General features: G+C 34.2%; 1 protein-coding gene and 1 long non-coding RNA gene across 15 annotated transcripts in view; both read left to right on the top strand.

Moving 5' to 3' along the window:
- Positions 1–19,696, top strand: part of pHCl-1 (pH-sensitive chloride channel 1) — a 466,217-nt gene that overhangs the window by 112,250 nt on the left and 334,271 nt on the right. The window lies entirely within an intron of this gene.
- On the top strand, positions 18,795–19,410 carry LOC142236925 (uncharacterized). The gene is made up of 2 exons (XR_012722261.1): positions 18,795–19,010; positions 19,066–19,410. It is a non-coding gene; the product is annotated as an uncharacterized LOC142236925 (long non-coding RNA).

Raw genomic sequence — 19,696 nt, 5'->3', positions numbered from 1 at the left:
TCAACTGACTCGGATGAAATTTTCTCATCCAAGAGGTTCCAAAACCAAATCTCGGGATCGGTTTATATGGGGGCTATATATGATTATGGACCACTTTTGGCATGGGTGTTAAATATCATATAGTAAACCCGCGTACCAAATTTTAATCAGATCGAATGAATTTTGCTTCTCCAAAAGGCACCGGAGGTCAAATCTGGGGATCGGTTTATATGGGGGCTATATATAATTATGGACTGATGTGAAACAATTCATGCATGGTTGTTGGATACCATATACTAACATCACGTACCAAATTTCAACCGAATCGGATGAATTTTGCTCTTCCAAGGGGCTCCGGAGGTCAAATCTGGGGATCGGTTTATATGGGGGCTTTATATAATTATGGACCTTTCGACCAATTTTTGCATGGATGTTTGAGGCCATATACTAACACCATGTACCAAATTTCAGCCGGATCGGATGAAATTTTCTTCTCTTTGAGGCTTCGCAAGCCAAATCTGGGGATCGGTTTATTTGGGGGCTATATATAATTATGGACCGATGCGGACCAATTTTTGCATGGTTGTTAAAGACCATATACTAACACAATGTATCAAATTTCAGCCGGATCGGATGAAATTTGCTTCTCTTAGAGGCTCCGAAAGCCAAATCGGGGGATCGGTTTATATGGGGGCTATATATAATTATGGGCCGATGTGGACCAATTTTTGCACGGTTATTAGAGACCATATACTGACACCATGTACCAAATTTCAGCCAGATCGGATGAAATTCTCTTCTCTTAGAGGATCGGCAAGCCAAATCTGGGAATCGGTTTATATGGGGGCTATATATAATTATGGACCGATGTGGACCAATTTTTGCATGGTTGTTAAAGACCATATACTAACACAATGTATCAAATTTCAGCCGGATCGGATGAAATTTGCTTCTCTTAGAGGCCTCGCAAGCCAAATTTCGGGGTCCGTTTACATGGGGGCTATACGTAAAAGTGGACCGATATGGCCCATTTGCAATACCATCCGACCTACATCAATAACAACTACTTGTGCCAAGTTTCAAGTCGATAGCTTGTTTCGTTCGGAAGTTAGCGTGATTTCAACAGACGGACGGACGGCGGACATGCTCAGATCGACTCAGAATTTCACCACGACCCAGAATATAAATATATACTTTATGGGGTCTTAGAGCATTATTTCGATGTGTTACAATCCTATGGTGGAGGGTATAACAAGCATTTGGCATGGTTATCAGAGCGCAAAATATCAACCGGATCATATGAGATGGTTGGTCGGTTTATATTGAAGCTATATATAAGAGATTAATTTTTGCATGGTTGTTAGAGGGCATATATTAACATCACGTACCAAATTTTGACCAGATCGGATGAAATTTTCTACCCCAAGAGGTTCCGTAAGCAAATCTGGATATCGATTTAATATATAGGCGGTATATATAATTTTGAACCGATATGGACCAGTTCTTTCATGGTTGTTAAAAGGTCACTGAAAATATTGACCTAATATGAAAGATTATGAGGCCCAAATTTTGGGACATGCAATTTACACATTATCAAAGACCATTTTCTTTAATAAATGAAATTTAAATTGAAAGAAAGTTTATAATCTGTAACAATCGTTTTCATTAAATTAGGCCACGAATCTTGTAAATTTGCATCTATCCTTTAAAGTCGTATACCCTTAAATTAAGGAAATAATTTCTTAAAGTAAAAAAAATATTTTTCAAATAAAAAAAGTCTTTACATTCACTGATGTATTTAATCTTTATATTTATCTTTGGTTAAAATATTTTTTAATTAAGAAGATTTTTTTTTGCTTTGAAGGATCTGTTATAATTTGGATTTTTAAACTGGCATTTGTAAATATATCGCAGAAAGTGAATACAAATTGAATAACTGAGATCTGTATTCTAATTTTAATTTTATTGATCCTTGGTCCCTAAAAATTGCTTTATTTTAAAGAAGTCGCATCTTTGGCTCGGAATCAATACTAAAATCATTAATGGAAGGTCAATATCCTTGGATCGAGGTAAACTCTGTTTTGGGTGTATATATATAGAGACCTCTCGAACCAAATTTCAACCGAATCGGATGGAATTTGCTCCTGCGGGAGACTCCGCACGGGGTCTGTTTATATGGGGGCTATAGCGAAAAGTGATCAGATATGACCCATTTGCTATACCATACGACCTCCATTTAAACCAAAAAAACTACTATCACGTGGGGTCAAGCCGATTTCCGCAGACGTACGAACATCGCTAAATCGACTCAGAATTTCACCACGCCCCAGAATATAAGTAATTTATAGGGTCTAAGACCAAAATGTTGATGTGTTACCAACGAAATGACAAAGTAAGTGTACATCTATGGTGGAGGGTTAATATAAAGGGTGATTCTTTTGAGGTTAGGATTTTCATGCATTAGTATTTGACAGATCACGTCGGATTTCAGACATGGTGTCAAAGAGAAAGATGCTCAGTATGCTTTGACATTTCATCATGAATAGCCGAACGATCTGCCACAACGTCGAATTTTCAGTGAATGGGCCCTAGAAAAGTTGGCAGAAAATCCGCTTTTTTATCGACTAATTTTGTTCAGCGATGAGGCTCATTTCTGGTTGAATGGCTACGTAAATAAGCAAAATTGCCGCATTTGGAGTGAAGAGCAACCAGAAGCCGTTCAAGAACTGCCCATGCATCCCGAAAAATGCACTGTTTGGTGTGGTTTGTACGCTGGTGGAATCATTGGACCGTATTTTTTCAAAGATGCTGTTGGACGCAACGTTACGGTGAATGGCGATCGCTATCGTTCGATGCTAACAAACTTTTTGTTGCCAAAAATGGAAGAACTGAACTTGGTTGACATGTGGTTTCAACAAGATGGCGCTACATGCCACACAGCTCGCGATTCTATGGCCATTTTGAGGGAAAACTTCGGAGAACAATTCATCTCAAGAAATGGACCGGTAAGTTGGCCACCAAGATCATGCGATTTGACGCCTTTAGACTATTTTTTGTGGGGCTACGTCAAGTCTTAAGTCTACAGAAATAAGCCAGCAACTATTCCAGCTTTGGAAGACAACATTTCCGAAGAAATTCGGGCTATTCCGGCCGAAATGCTCGAAAAAGTTGCCCAAAATTGGACTTTCCGAATGGACCACCTAAGACGCAGCCGCGGTCAACATTTAAATGAAATTATCTTCAAAAAGTAAATGTCATGGACCAATCTAACGTTTCAAATAAAGAACCGATGAGATTTTGCAAATTTTATGCGTTTTTTTTTAAAAAAGTTATCAAGCTCTTAACAAATCACCCTTTATTAAGCAATAGCATCTAAAGCTATCGGCTAAAAAAAAAACTTTATATAAGTGATATGAGTGTTCTATGCTGAGCAAAGCTCGCATTTGTATTTTGGCCTCACGACACTATTCTTTGTCAATGGGAAAATTTAAATCGGCCTTCGGTATTTGACTGAAATCTCAATCTAATGGATTTGTCATGTGTGCCAAAACCGTCATGTTCACTTTTTGTGTTAACTGAAACGATTTCGTCACTGTGTTGGTTAGAAATCTACAAATTGATTCTTTATGTTGTGAAAAATCGGCTAATCGATTAACAAGAAGAAGACAGGGAAGAGAATATGATTTTTGACTTTTTATGCCCACTCCATAAGTTTTTTGTTCAAATGATTCTTGGATCACTTATACAGTATTCCGAACAGGTTGAAAACCTGACTTTAATTTTTACAACAACTATCGAAGACAAGTTCTTGTAATTTTTGTAAATATTATTAATTGATTGTTGACGTTTTTCAAAATTGATTCAAATCGAGTATTCATGTTTGCTATACTATTGACTATGGCCAAATTTGCCAATTGAATTTCCATTGAAATCGAAAAGTTGACTTAAATATTTAAAATCTGATTTTAGATATACAAGTTGATGGCAAGGAAAATTTGTTGTCTTTCTTTTTAAATCGACTACAATATTTTACAAAATCGTTAAATTTAATATAATTTAAATCATATACATTTTTAAGTTGCCTATTTTTAGGAAACAAAAATAGCAATATGTGTTAGCAAATGATATAAACAGGTATGACACTGCATGTTATTCTTGTCCAAGAAAGAAGTGGGTAGAGATTGGATCTCTTAATTTTCATCTCCAATTATTTTGTCATGATTCTAAATTATTTTTATTTTTCTTGACAATGGTCCTTAACTAGTCTTCAGGTGTCAATAAGCTTATAATAAATGGTATACCATTATTTCTGTATATTCATGACCTATACCAAATATTGCACTATGGGATTTTTTATACCCTAAACCACATAGTGGTCAGGGTATAATAAGTTTGATCGGCCCAAAAATGTGCCTACCAGAAATATTGATTTTAGACCCCATAAAATATATACCGATCGACTCAGAATCACCTCCTGAGTCGATCTAGCGCTTGGTGTCCGTCCGTCCGTCCGTCTGTCCATGTATTTGTTGTTCACAGGATTCCGGTCGCAATTATTAACCGATTTTGAAATTTGGTACAGGGAGTTTTTTGGGCACAAGGACGAACGCTATTGAATTTGGAAGAAATCGGATCAAATTTAAATATAGCTCCCATATATATGTATCGCCCGATTTCGACAAATGGGGTCACGTTGCGCGTTTTATCCAACGGATCGTTTTATCCAAATTTGGCAAAGGTAATCTTTTCCATCGCCCTTCAAGTCTGCAAAATTTCATCCAAATCGGTTCAGATTTAGATATAGCTCTCATATATATGTATCGCCCGATTTTCCCAAATTTGGCCACAAAACCTTTATTTATCAACCGATATTACTAAAAGTTGGCTAAATATAATCTTGTATAGCACTAACTATATGTGCAAAAAATCATCGAAATCGGTTCAGATTTAGCTATAGCTCCCATATATATGTACCGATCAACCGATCTTACCCAAATTTGGCTAAATGTAGACTTCTATAGCACTAACTATATGTGCAAAAAATCATCGAAATCGGTTCAGATTTAGATATAGCTCCCATATATATGTATAGCCAGATTTTCCCAAATTTGGCCATAGAACCCTTATTTATTAACCGATCTTACTAAAAGTTGGCTATATCCAGTCCTCTATAGTACTAACTATATGTGCAAAATTTCATCGAAATCGGTTCAGATGTAGATATAGCTCCCATATATGTATCACCCGATTTTGAAAAATTCGCCCCTAATAACCTTATGTTTGACTATACAGGCCTCATTTCTTAACTGATCTTACAAAAATCTGGCACAAGGTAACCTTTTGTGGTATTAATCAAATCCGCAAAATATTATGCAAATTGGTTCAGATTTAGGTATAGCTTCCATATATATGCATCGCTCGATTTTCCCGAATTTGGCCATAGTACTCTTATTTATTAACCAATGTTACTCAAATTTCCAATTTTGATGTACTAGCCGATCGTACTTATACGTACTTGTAGCTCTTACATAAGAATATTGCTCGATTTTTACAAATTTGTATTTATTACCCACACTAATTTAACGATTTTCTCTTTTTTAATAATGGGCTCAATATTAGTGGCATACTAACTCCGTAGGCGCAATATCAACATAGCGAGTGTTGCTAGAAATAGGGGAAATTCCCTATATGTAGGGACGTAGGGCCACAATGTAGGACATTTTCACTCAACACAATTTGTAATAATTTTTACATTTTGGTGGCTCTAGAGGAGGAAATTAGAAGCCGGCAAGGCTTGATCTTTAACAATGTGTGGTAAACTTTATTCCTGTAGAAAAATTTGTCAACATTTTATTTCTATAGAACATTTTGTCAAAATTGTATTTCTATAGACATTTTTTTCAAAATATTATTTCTATAAAAAATTTTCTCAAAATTTTATTTCTGTGGAATTTTTTCTCAAAATTTTATTTCTATAGAATTTGTCAAAATTTTATTTCTATAGAAACATTTCTCACAAAAATTTGTTTATAGAAACCTTTTCCAAAATTTGATTTTTATAGAGATCTAACAAAAAAGATTACTAATTTGGGTAATCTTTTTTGTGGCAACCGTGGTGGTAATACAAATTTATATTCTAAGTTATATACGTTGCATATTCATGTTTTAAGATAATAAAGTACTTAGAACCATTTTTGTTTTGTAAACTTTTTTTAAATTTAACGAAAAATATAGGGAAAATTGTTTGGGAATGTATGGGAAAGTAGGGAACTTTTTTGTCCTTGTAGGGTAAACCGAACATTTTCCCTGGCAACATTGACTATGAGCTATAGTCAGATTAACACAAAGCACCCATAGACATGTACCCCTTAATTTTCTTAAATATGCAACTGCGGTTTATCTCCCAGACCTATATGTTACCCCATATGTAACATATATGTGGTTTAGGGTATGATATAGTCGGCCCCGCCCGACTTTCTACTTTACTTACTTGTTTATTAATCAAGATGGCAATTGTAAAATTATGAAATATACAATAAATTATCATTTTAGTGTTACCGTTGGAAAAGAAAAATCATCTTTTTTCAGCAACATTTATGAGTGTTTCAGATACGCTGAAAGAAGAGAGTTCTTTTCCCAGGAACGGAATTTTAGACAAACTGCGAAGCGAATGATTTGGCAAGGCTAGGGACTACCTTACATATTCGAGGGGAACTAGAATCTGTTGTTATGCCCCTGGCTACCTGCAAGCTCATACTGCGTGAGAAGGCTGTTATGATGGCAAATGTTCGATGGGAGAATTGCAGGGATTGTAACGACACCAAGCATTTAAACTTAAACTGCACACAAGATATGCTAGTGTTCTCGAGACGTCAGATATCACTGCTAATATCTGCTGTAAGGGGTCGCTGCCCGATAGGCGATTTTGCAAAAACTATAGGCGCGAAGTATAAAGACTATTGTATAACTTTAGATTACTGGCGGACCTGGAAAACGTTAACTTAAGCAGTCTGCTAATGTTTTTGGAACAATCTGGTTGGTTCAACAGAAGAAAAAAATCGAGAATGTTCAGCGGTTAAAACTAAAAGTGCCCATATGCAATTGGTACTTTTAGTACTTTTAGATTTGACCTCCGGTGCCTTTTGGAGAAGCAAAATTCATCCGATCTGGTTGAAATTTGGTACGTGGTGGTAGTATGTGATATTTGACAATCATGCCAAAAGTGGTCCGCATCAGTCCATAATCATTTATAGCCTAAACCGATCCCGAGATTTGGTTTTGGAGCCTCTTGGAGGAGCAAATTTCATCCGAGTGAGTTGAAATTTGTGGATGACAGTCTTTCGTAGAAGTTTCTACGCAATCCATGGTGGAGGGTACATAAGATTCGGCCTGGCTGAACTTACGGCCGTATATACTTGTTTTAAATAAACTCATACAGATGCTTTTGGCTTTTAGGGCTACAAAAGTCTACTTTTCAACTTTGACGTTGGCTAATCGAGGGGATTAGCCAACTGGAAACAGATCAAAAAGTCGCCAAGACAAAAGTCGATTTTCAAAAATCGCACGAATCGAATCGGTTTTCAATAATTGAAAATTTTGAAATATTCAAAAAGTCTATAAATACACGCAAAAAAAAAAACGTTTGGAAAACGTTTTTCTTTTGTTAGAGTTTTTTTAATTTTTTCCAAAATTTTAAACTTTTATCACCAAAAAAATAATTTTTTACAAAATTTGTAGTTTTTCAAAAACAAAAAAATATATATTTTTGAATCAACAACACAGTTCATTTCGTTTATATCAAGCACTGTTCTTTTCTGTCTTTAAGACACATTTTACAGTTTCATAGTAAAAATTTAATATATTAGTATGTAATGTTGACCATCTTTTCGGAATCTTGGGAATATATCTTCAATATATGTAAAAAAATAACTTTTTTGTGTTGGTCGAAGCAGGGATCGAACCTTGGTATGCAAGGCGGACGTAGCAACCACTGCTCCACGGTGCCCAACTAAATGTATGTTTCTGTTAAATAAAATTTGTTTCATCGGCTTTTGGGCGCCACAAGCTATGCTATATAAATATAACTTATAACGATAATTGTCAATAGATGACAATAACAGCTACGTAGCCCAGTGTGTTGGCTTTAGGGATGCCAGACGTGCTCTTTTAAAGAGCACATGTGCTCTTTTTTACAAAATGTGCTCTTAAAACAAGACAGGCCAAAAGAGCACATAAAAGTGCTCTATTTTTAGTTAAGTGCGCTTTTTATGCATCACAGCAAATATTAATCCAACGCGATTCAATAAATGGTAAAAGTAAACTGAAAATACGTAAATGTCGCACAAAGAGATTTTCCTAGCCGTTATTTTCTAATTAAATAGTGTTTTACTTTATATATCAGAGTCGTAGAAGAGCACACCGATGTTGCTTCGTCACTTTGTGTTCTCTTCTAAATGTAAACAATCTTCTTCAATAACGTTTTTCACAAAAACACCAAAAAATTACTTACGAAGTTTGTAAGAAAACTAGCTTGTGTTGAATGTGGGTTATTTTGTGTTTATGGTATGAACCTTTTTGTTATGTTTAAATGAATTATATTTCAATAAATTGGAATTAAAAGTTTATCTTTTGTTTGAAAAAGTGTGCTCTATTTTTTCCGTATGTGCTCTTTTTATAAGCTGAATGTACTCTTTTTGCCTCTTCAAAATCTGGCATCCCTAGTTGGCTTACAAATTTCATGGTCCGCGGTTCGATTCTCCGTCCAGGCGAAAGGTAAAATTTAAAAAATTTATAAAATCGAATAATTTCTTCTACATTGTATTACAGAAAAAGGTGCTAAGAACTAAAAAACCTCGTAGAAGTGAAAAAGTTGTGAGGAAAAATGCAATTAGCCAGAAAAGGTTTTTTTGAGTTAGTCTTTATGAAATTATTTTTACATCTTGGAAAAAAATAAACGTTTATCACAAAAAGTATATTCTTTTCTTCCAAATAAACTTCCTTACAGCGAAAAGCAAATGAGAAACGATCTTTTTTGTCTAAAATTTTGTTTTGGAGGAAAGAATTATTTTTTTTTGCGTGTAGATATTTCCACAAAATCGAAATTCAACGAAATCACTTATCGCAATTTTTGAAAAATTGAGTAGACTTTTTTGATTCTCATTAAAAACTCTATTGGTGGCGGTGTCAACAAAAACAAATATTTCAAGTTTTCATTTCTAGTTTGTAGGATATACTAGTGAAAAATTGATCGCATATCGTATCGCCTAACTTGTATAGAGGGACATAATAGATTCTGGATTCTGGAGGACATAAAAAAGTTTGCACCTATAAGTTTTCCAGCGGCGGATTAATCGCAGTAATGCTGGTGACATTTCTCAGTGTTCGGTTTGGGCTATAATTTTTTTTAATGTACATTTGATGAGATGTGACTTTTCTTATGTATTTTGATCTGCTGAATTCGATTTTTTTTTTTTTAATTTTGTATGGAACAGTATAACTGGATCTGTAATAAGTTATGAGGTTCAAAAAATATCGATGCATAAAGAGCAAATTTTCCACAACAAAAATCATATTTTACAGTGACCCTTTTCTGCCGAAAAAGCACAGACCATTAAAAATTTTTTTTAACATATTTTTTTTTTCGAATTCAGAAGATCAAAATACATAAGAAAAGTCAACTCTTATCAAATGTACATCTTCAGTGTAAACTAGTGCAAGAGAAAAGTTTACAACCTGTGTTATCACAATGGACTGAATAGACTAATGAGTGCGCACTTTTTTTTGCATTTTGTGAGGAAAATGTACTTTTTAGGTTCTTTCCTAAAAAAACAGGCAAAAGTGCGAAAAGGCTTCGAATTGTTGGGTGAAAATAGTGCCACGCGTAGAGGCAAATTGCGGGCATTTTCAGCACTGCCGACAAACGAGAGTGCTGCGATTGCCCTGATTGCTCCTTTGAATTATTTTCTGCCCGCTGAAATTATAGCATTTTTTAGGTTGCTGGCAACATTTTAAAAATGATTTTTTTTGTTGAAAATTTCCTCTTTATGCATCGATATTTTTTGAACCTCTTAACTTATTACAGATCCAATTATACACGATTGTTCGTCATCTCAATATCAATTTGTTTAGTGAAAAAAGAAAAAAGATAGTGCCACGCGTAGAGGCAAATTGCGGACATTTTCAGCACTGCCGACAAATGATAGTGCTGCTATTGCCCTGATTGCTCCTTTGAATTCTTTTCTGCCCGCTGAAATTATAGCATTATTTTAGGTTGCTGGCAACATTTTAAAAATGCTCATTCTGAACAGACAAAATGAAGGCAAAGCACTTGAGCCTGAAATATCGGGCTGCCACTATACCTAACCTAATCTTCTTCACGAATGAATTTGACTTTTATGTCAATGTGCTTGTCTCTGGACGAGTATGCATTATTATAAGCAACATATATAGCAATTGTGTTATCGCAGTTCAAAATTACACTTTTTGAGGAATAGACTTCAAACACCCAAAGGTGAAATATAATCCTACGGAACTAAATTTAAGACAAACGAAATTCCCCTTTGTCAAGAAATATTTTCTTTAAGAGCCAATGAAACCCAATTTATGATAAACATTGCAACAATTTTGTCTCTAATATTTCCTATTTGCTTTTAAAAGAAAAATTTTAGAGTCAAAAGAAAACTTAGTTAAAATAAAATTAAAATTTCGTTGCTCAGAAAAGAAAACTTTTCTTTGCCTTCATTTACTTTTTGTGCTATGATGTATATTCCCTCAAACGAAGTATAATTCCTCCCATAGGGTATAAAAAAAAAAGTCATTAAATTTCCATTTTATAAGCCATATATCCCACTGTGTAGTGCAAATTCCTATAGGAAAATGAACAACTTCAATTGACTGGAATGCTTGAATTCCTTTTGTCTTTGTGATTGGAATTCTCTGACGTTGTTTTGTCATCTACTGAGAATGTAGCTTGTCGTGTATATGTGGGACAGACAGTCATTGTTTAAGTGCTGGATCCATTCCATAGGGAGCAAAAAATTGTCGAGAAATGGAAAATACTTTAAAGCGCATACAGTTTTTAGAAAATTCCTCTTCAAATGGAGCACAACTATAAGTTATGCATACTTAATTTTTACCAGCTATGCCTGGTCGGAAAAGGGTGTTTTTATATGATTCCGTGTAACAAATGTGATTTTGGGTTTAACTTTTTAAACCTCAAGCATATAATGTTCAAAAATATTATTTAATGTTTGGTACGAACAGAAATTGTTTAGCTGAATCAGGATGTGAGACAATGCTGATTCGTCAAGGACAGTAGGGCTCTACAACTCGTCTACAATGTGAATTAGGGTATCGAAAAAGAGATACAAAAAGCCTCACCGGAAACCAACAAAAAATTGAAATATATTCGCACACATCTCTTAAATGAAGGGAGAAATGGCTTTGAGGAACCCGGAGGAACACGAAGTACATTTTTTTATTTTGATTTATATCACTGTACCTGACTGATGGTCTCCGCTTTCCTTCATGGCACATTCACATTCAACAATGGAGTTGTGGTTTGTTTCTATGAAGATTGTAAATAAGACCTCTTTTTGTTTAAAACAAAAACCCAACTATGGTCGTTAAAAGCACCGCCAACATAGGCCACTGAAAGAGAGAGGATATGTGTTGAGTACACCAGTACTTAACACGTCAGGGTTGTCAAGTTTTGTTTTCCTCCTAAACACTAAACACTAAACCAAAACAAAAAAAAACGAATTATTCAAATTTTTTTTTCAAAAATCCAAACTAAATCATTTTCCAAATTTATAAAAAAGAATCCTGTAGTAACATTGCTAAAATGAAAAATGCAATAAAGAAAACCAACATTATGTATTTCAAAAAAAAAAAAAACTATAGTCAAATTAATAAAAACTATTTATTTTGCATTTTTTTGATATCTTCAAGAGTGGCGCATAAAAAACAGTGGATCTACCCGGAAAAAATGTTTGTTCGTTTTAGAAAAAATAGGTTAATTAAAACAAAAACTAAACTGTATTACAAACGGCGATTTCACGATAATATCACATCAATAAATAAATATTTCTTGACAAATTCAAGAAGATTTGACATAATTGCTTTTTCTTGAAGTGTTAATGAAAATTTCTTAGTTTGAAGGAAAAATTGGAGTTCAAAATTTCAAAAATTTCTCTGGCACCATACGAAGTTCAAGATGGTAAAATTTACAAATTTGAAGAAATCCTGGACTATTTTGTTAATTTAACTACATACGGAAACATTTCTCCAAATAATTACATGAACTAAAATAAATTAAAATTGGCTTTAGTGTCCTAGAAATGTGATGTGAAGCGTGGAACCTCCTTTTAAGCCATTCTTGGTTTATGCGTGTTGAGTGTGATGGTGCTGAGTCCATTTGGAATGTCGATGGTCTGCGGCCGAATTGTTTGTCTACCTAGGGATCGATTTATAAAGGAACTATATATATGTAGGTTAGGTTAGGTGGAAGCCCGATGTATCAGGCCCACTTAGACTATTCAATCCATTGTGATACCACATTGGTGAACTTCTCTCTTATCACTGAGTGCTGCCCGATTCCATGTTAAGTTCAATGACAAGAGACCTCCTTTTTATAGCCGAGTCCGAACGGCGTTCCACATTGCAGTGAAACCACTTAGAGAAGCTTTGAAACCCTCAGAAATGTCACCAGCATTACTGAGGTGGGATAATCCACGGCTGAAAAACTTTTTGGTGTTCGGTCGAAGCAGGAATCGAACTCACGACCTTGTGTATGCAAGGCGGGCATGGTGGTGGCTCCCACCGTGGTGCAATGGTAATTATGTATCAGCATGGACCAACTTTAGGGCATATACTAACATCGCGAACCAAATTTTCTCCACATAGAATGACATTTACACCTTTAAGAAGCTCCAGAGATCAAATATGGAGCTCGGTTTATATGAGGCTATATACACTGAAAAAACAGTGAACCCACCCACAAACGCTAACATCACGCCTATATCACAAAAATAAGTAAATATTTTTTAACAAATTCAAGAAAATTTATTAGATATTTCATTTCATTTTTATTGAGTACCTACACAACAAGATTAAAATCTTATAATTACAGTGCAGGATTATACATGTTAAAACATCTCCGACTTATAATAAATATATACAATATTACATTTTAAAGATAAAAAGAAAATAAATAAAATTGAAATATATAAAATAAAAATTAATATTAATATTAATAGAAAAAAAAATAGAAAACTACTTTTAATATTCAATTAAATTGCATTCTTGATGATTGAAATTGTGAGTCAATATTATATCTACAAGCAAAATTTTAATATTAGATATTCCAATTGTGAAATAAATTTTGAAAATTCTTTTTAAAAGATGATGCGTTTCTGATGCATTGTATATCGGGTGGTAGAGTATTCCAGAGACGTATTGTGCCAATAAAGAAATGCCATTCGGATACAAGACTTATCCTTCTAAAGGGTATTATATTCCTATTTCTATCAGATTTGGTAAACCGAATTCTATCATAGAGATAACTTGGTTTTCGTTTGTAAATCAATTTATGTAGAAATACTAACAACTTGACATTAAGTAGGGCATTACAACTAAAGCCAAAGAGGGTGTCTGTAACATGCGAAACATGATCGGTACTGCGTAACCCATACACATAACGAACTATGCTCTTGAATGCCACGTTAAGTCTATTTTTGGTCACGGAGTCACAATTTGCGAAGAGCTCAGTTCCGTAAATTAAACCCGGTATCAAAAGACTTCCACAACCCAGCAAAAAAAGAGCTTCCATAAAAGTAGTTTGGATCCCCAATCTGTGATCCGGAAGTAGTGCAAACTTGGATCATCTCCAATGAATTTTACATGGGCTTGTAATAGGACGGAAGTACTCCCTTTTTGGATCCTTTGCATTGCTTTAGAAGTTGTGCCCTGGAAGTTAATTTGAATGAAGAAATTTAAAAAGCGAAAAAAAAATTTCAACCAATTTCACTTTTTTGTTTCATCCATATGTTTTATTACACAATTATTTTCCTATTATCTAATTTTTACAATTTGAAAAACTTTTTTGCTCCGACCAGGGATTGAAACCCAGGTTCACCATAACACCATGGCACCATAACAGAACGCCTTAGCACACTCAGCCACAAACGCCATTGAGCATAAAGCGTCGAAAGATCAATTCAAATGTTTGTGATATGATCGTAATACGACATCAAGGAATAACATTTTAATTGCTTCTCGAGATGTTCTTTATTAGTATGAACGAAAAAATAAGAAACGCAGGTTCAAATCTCACCAGCGGCAATTTTATCAAATATTATCAAATATTTTTCTAAAAAATTATTTTTTGTCATGCACCGTTTTTATTTTTTATTTCCGGCATATATTTTCGTATAAAAATATTTTTTCCATTAAAAATCAACAAAAAAATTAAAAATTCTCGTAATTTGCAAAACCTTCTCAAAAGAACTTCCATGGAAGCGAAAAAGTCAAACGGCACAGGTTCAAATCCCAGCGGGGATGAAATTTATTTTTATTTTTTTTTTTTATTATTTTTTTACTTTTTTTATTAGTTTTCTATTTTTTTGTAAATTTTAATTGTACAAAATTTGCATTTAAAATAGCCTGATTGCGTTCTTTCTAATACCTGTCCACAAGGACTGCATCGGAAGTAGAAAAAAAATCATTGGGGAATCCCAAGATGCGCTTTAGAAGAAATGTTTGTGCACTTGTCCAAAAGGACTGCATCGGAAGTTGAAAAAAACTCGATGGGGGATTCTGGGATGGGCTTTAAAAGAAATGTTTGTGGAACAACTTCCAATTTTTTTTGCTGGGTAGCTAAGGAAACTTTTGTAGTTTGAAGAAAAAACAAGTATATACAGCCGTAAGTTCGGCCAGGCCTAAGCTTATGTGCCCTCCACCATGGATGAAACTTCTACTAAAAACTGTCATCCACAATCGAATTACTTGGGTTGCGTAACATTCTTAAAACTTCCTAACACCGTCTTCTAAATTGTAAGCTAGTCCATACGTGGTATATATTAAACTAAAAAAAGACCGATTAAATACGTATATAATTCCGTTTGATAAAAATTTTCTATAGAAATAAAATGTTTACAATATTTTCTATAAAAATAAAATTTTGACACAATTTTCTATAGAAATACAATTTTTACAAATTTTTCTATAGAAATGAAATTTTCACAACATTTTCTATAGAAATGAAATTTCGACAACATTTTCTATAGAAATGAAATTTTGACAAAATTTTCTATAGAAATAAAACTTCGAAATGAAATTTTGACAAAATTTTCTATAGAAATAAAATTTTGACAAAATTTCCCATGGAAATATAATTTTGACAAAATTTTCTATAGAAATAAAATTTTATTTGTTGTAAATTTTGACAACATTTTCTATAGAAATAAAATTTTGACAAATATTTCTATAGAAATAAAATTTTGACAACATTTTCTATAGAAATAAAATTTTGACAAAATCTTCTATAGAAATAAAATTTTGGTAGATTATTTTTGGCTCGAGTGGCAACCATGATTATGAACCGATATGGACCAATTTTTGTGTGATTGGGGATCGGCTATATACAACTATAGACCGATATGAACCAATTTTGGCATGGTAGTTAGCGGCCATATACTAACACCACGTTCCAAATTTCAACCGGATCGGATGAATTTTGTTCCTTCAAGAGGCTCCTGAGTTAAAATCTGGGGATTGGTTTATATGAGGGCTATATATAATTATGGACCGATATGGACCAAATTTCGCATGGTTGTATACTAACACCATGTACCAAACTTCAACCGAATCGGATGAATTTTGCTCCTCCAAGAGGCTCCGAAGGTCAAATCTGGGGATCGGTTTATATGGGGGCTATATATAATTATGGACCGATATGGACCAATTCTTGCGTGTTTGTTAGAGGCCATATACCAACACCACGTTCCAAATTTCAACCGGTTCGGATGAATTTTGCTCCTCCAAGAGGCTCCGGAGGACAAATCTGGGGATCGGTTTATATGGGGGCTATATATAATTATGGACCGATATGGATCAATTTTTGCATGGTTGTTAGAGGCCATATACCAACCCCAAGTACCAAATTTCATCCGGATCGGGTGAAGTTTGCTTCTCTAAGAGGCCCATGCTTAAATCGACTCAGAATTTTACCACGACCCAGAATATATGTACTTTACGGGGTTTTAGAACAATATTTCGATGTGTTGCAAACGGAATTACATGGTTAATATACCCCCATCCTATGGTGGAGGGTATAAAAAATGGAGTTCAAAATTGCCAGAATGTTTTTAGTGCCATGCGAAGGTCACGATGGACCCATTTGTAGTAAATTTTATAAATTTAAAAAAATATAAACTATTTTGTGAGAAGTACGAATTTAGCAAATCTTTATGCTTCATTTGTGTATAATTGTTTCCCCTTTTTAGTTTATTTAACTAATGTACGCAAAAAAATTAGAGAAAATGAAACTTTCTCGAAACATATTATGTTAATTCCATGAACTAAAATAAAGTAAAATTGGCTTTAGTGAAATATTGAGTTCATATTGTTTTGAGTATATACTTATGGGATGCAATGGACTAATTTTCGTATGGTTGTTAGAGGACACATACAGACATCGCGTACCAAATTTCAACCGGATGGGATGAAATTTCCTTTTCCAAGTGGCTCAGTAAGTCAAATGTAAGGTCGGTTTATATATAGCGTATATTCTACGACTTTTCAAAAAGAGGATTCCGGAATGTACTTTAAACTGCTGGTTTCAATTCGATAGCTTATTTCGTTCGGAAGTTAGCATGTCTTCAAAATACGAGCGTATGGACATCACTAGATAGACTCAGAATTTCCCAACGACCCACAATATATATACTTTATGTGGTCAGAGACGAATATTTCGATATGTTACAAATGAAATGACAATGTTAGTATACATTTTAATTATAACTCACGGTGAAAGATGATTGGTGTTCTACTAAAAATGATTTCCAATTCCAAATAAATAGAAAAAGAATTCCCATTTTTTTCTTAAATTATAACTTAATTTTTATTTCCTCCCCCCTGAAATCTTCCCAAACGTGAAAAAACCCTACATTTAGAATTTTGTAAAAAAAACCAACTTGGCAACACTGCTACTCATACACAGTTACACCATCATTTAAACACTGCAATGCATGCTTAAACCCAGAAACAATGTCATAAAAGCGACCAAGTGAACTGAGGCGAAGGCCTGTTGCGGCTTTTTGTTCTAAGCAAGCCATTATTTGTGTTATGCCCTCCATTCAGCACCACTTAAAGTCGACTAAAATCTAACGGACGAACATTACGGGGGGTTTTACATGGATTGTTGATATTTTTACCATAGACAGGATACATGTAGAAACCATGACATTTTAGCCGTCAGAAGCTTATTACAATCGATTGGATGTACGTTTATGGGAGATCATAGTAGTACATAACTTGTAAAATAACCTATCCTCTTTAAAGGATATGATCTCTATTTAAACGAATTTGGTAATCATTAATTGAGACAATAAGCGCAAAGCTCGTTGTTTATGCCGTTCGTTTGTACTCTAAATGTCTACGTCGACTTAAAATCACCTACTAGGTTCATATACATAGATTGATATACGTAAGATTTCGTCCTGCGTGTGTCCTTCGATATGTACACAGAATAAATAGAGGATACTCTTTTATGCTAAAAATGAACTACTTCGTGAGAAAATTGAACTAAATTGAGTACACTTTACGAAGTTACATCTCATAGAAAACAAGTAAGTTCGACCAGGCAGAATCTTATGTACACTCTACCATGGATTGCGTAGGAACTTCTACTAAACTATTACTTGGGTTGTGGTAATACAAGGGCAGTTCGGAAACTTCTTAGCCTAGCACAAAAAGCGCAGTATAAACAGAAAAAAGTTAAGTGTTTTGGAAACTTCCATCTCTGTTATGAACACATGTTACATTTTGTTTCGATCTGGCAACTCCTCCATATAGAAACTGGTGTTCAAAAAAGACGCATTCGCATTTTTTTACAATAGAAAAATTAGAAATGCGTGCTGTCATTAAATATTTACATACAAAAGGTTTATCGGGACAAGGAATTCATAATGATATGATGAATGTGTTAGATGAAAGTGCTCCTTCATATGCAACAGTAAAAAATTGCGTTGCTGAATTTAAACGTGGTCGTACAAGCATTGAAGATGAACCACGTAGTGGACATCCAAAAACAGCAGAAATTGTAGCCAAAGTGCATGATATGGTATTAAATTATCGACCAATAAAAGTGCGTGAAATTGCGTGAAATTCGCATATGACAAAGTACTGACTCCAATGCTGACATTATGTTCTAGAAGTCTCATGTTTTCCCTAAATAACTGAAGAAGGTTTCAACATAGTAATGCGAAATAGCTGAGAAATATGTCAATTGGTATTTTCCCACCCTGCACACAGAAAACAGATTGGTTGGAAAACGTTTGCAGTAATTAATATTCGACACTCAGAACATAATATAAGTTGTCTCAATAGTTTCCCAGTATTGTAGAATATTTTTTGTCCCCTACAACCATTTGGTGAAAATTCCAATAAGTTTTCTTGTGTGTTGCAAGATAAATAGTTGTGGCAACCAAATGTCTCTTCTATGAAAAATATTTCCTGACATCAGTACATACGACCTACCGTAAAGAAATTTCTCAACTGTTATTTAGTAATCGTCACTCACATTTGGTAACCACAGCCGAATTCGATTTGAATAATTTTTCAAATGTCAGTGTCATCATTGTTAAATTCATTATATTTTGTATTATTAAATCCATAACATGTGAACATGGATTTCAATTCAAAACCAGTACATATGGTGGAAAATACTGCCAAGATGTAAAACCTCCATGGGCCGCATACAAGGTATTATCTTCAAAAGCTCGCAATGGACTGAAACCGAATAACAAACAATGGTTTGTAGCTGAACTGTTTATGCTTAAGGACACAAAATAAAATTTCGAATTTCAGGGATCAATGAAATCATCAAATGCGGCCTGAGGAAATCAAGTTTAGTTTTTGGACCGTAAAGCATACTACGGTGGGTTATGGGCGCTAACTTTATTCGGATTTTATTTTGAAGGCGTTTTAAAGGCTATATCATTCGTTGAACTGTTCATCAAATTTTTCATTGAGGTGATGTTTGTGTCATGGGTAATGATGAAAAGTCAAAGATTTTCGTTCGCAAATTTCAATCTCTTGTGGCATATGTACTTCCCTTGGGCCGGGTATGCCGCCTAACATATAATCATTTTTTGTGTTTCTGTATTATGCTCTAAATAATAATAAACCTATAACTTGTAATTTAATAAAATATATGTATCTACTTTTCAATTCGATAGGGTGTATTAATGTGGTTGGGTGGTACAATCGAATAACAAAGTCACCCATAACCTATTTCATCGGCTGACACAACCAACACCAGAAGTGGTATTAGTTGCATCTCCCATCATTCGATTGTGTCGACCGAATTAGTTAGGTGACACAACTGCCAACAGATAGTTGCTGCAACTTCCAAAATGAGGTTGGCAATAAATTCGATTATCACAACCAATCTGTATTCTCTGTGAAGGGATTTTTGTTACATATTTTGGGAATGAAA

This window comes from Haematobia irritans, chromosome 4 (genome assembly GCF_050003625.1).
Source record: "Haematobia irritans isolate KBUSLIRL chromosome 4, ASM5000362v1, whole genome shotgun sequence".
Taxonomy (NCBI): domain Eukaryota; kingdom Metazoa; phylum Arthropoda; class Insecta; order Diptera; family Muscidae; genus Haematobia; species Haematobia irritans.
The sequence above is the reverse complement of the archived record's forward strand: the minus strand, read 5'-3'. Positions and strand labels throughout refer to the sequence as shown.